The following is a 2,859-nucleotide window of genomic DNA, read 5'->3' as shown; positions in this document are numbered from 1 at the left end:
TGGAAATAGAAACAATAAACAAAACACAAACTGATACAATCTTGGTGATGAAAAACCTAGAGACAAGAACAGGAACTACAGACACAATCATCACCAACAAAATACAAGAGATAGAAGAAACAATCACAGGCATATAAAATACAATAGAAGAAATGGACACATTAGTAAAAAAATTACTAAATATAAATTGTTTCTAAAACAAAGTATCCAGGAAATTTGAGATACTATGAAAGACAGATTCAGCTAAACTGAACCTTTGGGTGGTCTCACAGACTGAATCACCAGCCAAACTGCAATCATTGGCTGGACCTTGGTCCCAGCATATATGTAGCATAAGTGGAGCTTGGTCTTCATGGGAGTCACCCAACAACTGGAGCAAGCTGTCCCTGACTCTCTTGTCTTTCTGAGGATCGAGTTCCCTTAGCTGGGCTGCCTTATGTGACCTTAGTGGGAGAGGATATGCCTAGTTGCTCAGTGACTTGATATGCCAGGAAGGTTGATACCCAGGGGAGGCCTCTCCCTTCTCAGAAAGGAAAAGTAAAGGGATTGGGGGAAAAGGCAATGCAAAGGGGGACCAGGAAGGTGCTGAGATTGGGATATAAAGTGAATAAATAATTCAATTAATGAAAAACCCGTAGATAAATATTTACTTACTTTAATAATTTTTTCAAATACATGGACATGATATTCTTAAACATCTTTGCTGTGTCTGGTTTGGAAAGACTTTCCCTTATTCTTGAATTTAAAACAAATTTAAAAGTGAATTGATGTAAAAAATTGTATTGCTGGCTCTCTGCTCCTCCCTGTTCCGGAGACCGCCACATCTTCTTGTGCAGTGCCAGCCTCGTCCCGTAGACAAAATGGTGAAGGTCGGTGTGAACGGATTTGGCCGTATTGGGCGCCTGGTTACCAGGGCTGCCTTCTGCTCTGCAAGTGGCAAAGTGGAGATTGTTGCCATCAACGATCCCTTCATTGACCTCAACTACATGGTCTACATGTTCCAGTATGACTCCACCCATGGCAAGTTCAACGGCACAGTCAAGGCTGAGAATGGGAAGCTTGTCATCAACGGGCAGCCAATCACCATCTTCCAGGAGCGAGATCCCGCTAACATCAAATGGGCTGATGCTGGTGCTGAGTACGTCGTAGAGTCCACTGGCATCTTCACCACCATGGAGAAGGCCGGGGCCCACTTGAAGGGTGGGGCCAAAAGGGTCATCATCTCCACCCTTTCTGCTGATGCCCCCATGTTCGTGATGGGTGTGAATCATGAGAAATACGACAAGATCATCACTCAAGATCGTCAGCAATGCATCCTGCACCACCAACTGCTTAGCCCCCCTGGCCAAGGTCATCCATGACAACTTTGGCTTCGTGGAAGGGCTCATGACCACAGTCCATGCCATCACTGCCACTCAGAAGACTGTGGATGGCCCCTCTGGAAAGCTGTGGCGTGATGGCTGTGGGGCTGCCCAGAACATCATCCCTGCATCCACTGGTGCTGCCAAGGCTGTGGGCAAGGTCATCCCAGAGCTGAATGGGAAGCTCACTGGCATGGCCTTCCGTGTTCCTACCCCCAATGTGTCCGTTGTGGATCTGAAATGCCGCCTGGAGGAACCTGCCAAGTATGATGATATCAAGAAGGTGGTGAAGCAGGCATCTGAGGGTCCACTGAAGGGCATCCTGGGCTACACTGAGGACCAGGTTGTCTCCTGTGACTTCAACAGCAACTCCCACTCTTCCACTTTTGATGCTGGGGCTGGCATTGCTCTCAATGACCACTTTGTAAAGCTTATTTCCTGGTATGACAATGAATACGGCTACAGCAACAGGGTTGTGGACCTCATGGCCTACATGGCCTCCAAGGAGTAAGAAACCCTGGACCACCCACCCCAGCGAGGACACTGAGAGCAAGAGAGAGGCCCTTGCTGAGGAGTCCCTGCCCCCACACTGAGCATCTCCTCACGATTCCCTTCCCAGACCCCACAACAACAGGAGGGGCCTAGGGAGCCCTCCCTACTCTCTGAAATACCATCAATAAATGCTCGCTGCACCCCCCAAAAAAATTGTATTGCCAAACAACTATATGTATTAGTTACTTACCACGCATATTCAAAGGAAAACAATGATTAAGGAACAAAGAGAAGGATGGAGGAAAAGGGTGGGTTGACTTTGTTTAACATTTTGAGAATTCAGTCATTACAGGAGAGAGGTATGCTACCAGGATTCCTGAAATACTATGTAGACAGTCATTTCCAACATATATATATATTCCTCTCCCACTGAGGTCACATATATATGTGTGTATATATATATATATATATATATATACACATATATATATAAAATGAACTAACTGAGCAACACTTTTTAAGACTATCCTAAGTTATATTAGTATTCATGAAACAAACTATGCCCTGCTACTCTCTGCCCCAGTGGGCTGGCCGGCTATGCACTGGCAGGCAATGGCTGACTTGTTTTAATCTTGTGGAGACTCTGACTCAGAGCTCCAAAATCTATCCACCTGGCTTGCTAAATTTTCACTGGCGGGTTGCTACCATGCCAGCCCCATGCTTTAAAACTCCCATGGCCTTTGTAGTACACATCTGACAAAGCCAGGCTTTGCTGCTGTACCTTTCTCTTTGGAACCCAGTAGAACCACCTCAGGAAGAAAAACACCCACACACTTAGTTCAGAAACAATGGTAGTTCAATCTCTGGGCCCAACAATTGGAATCCTAATCTTGTAATCTTGCTAAGTTTCTCCTGGCAGGTCACTACCACCACAGCCCCATGGTTCAAAACTTTCAAGGCTTTTGTAGATTAAATCTAAATCCTCAGGTTAAAATCCTGGGAGACA

The 2,859-nt window shown here is 45.8% G+C and overlaps 1 pseudogene; it reads left to right on the top strand.

Annotated features, from left to right (window-relative positions):
* Nucleotides 1–790: 790 nt before the first annotated feature.
* LOC117694429 (glyceraldehyde-3-phosphate dehydrogenase pseudogene) lies at nt 791–1,925 on the top strand (annotated as a pseudogene).
* The last annotated feature ends 934 nt before the right edge of the window (nt 1,926–2,859 follow it).

This window comes from Arvicanthis niloticus, chromosome X (genome assembly GCF_011762505.2).
Source record: "Arvicanthis niloticus isolate mArvNil1 chromosome X, mArvNil1.pat.X, whole genome shotgun sequence".
Lineage (NCBI taxonomy): Eukaryota > Metazoa > Chordata > Mammalia > Rodentia > Muridae > Arvicanthis > Arvicanthis niloticus.
The sequence above is the reverse complement of the archived record's forward strand: the minus strand, read 5'-3'. Positions and strand labels throughout refer to the sequence as shown.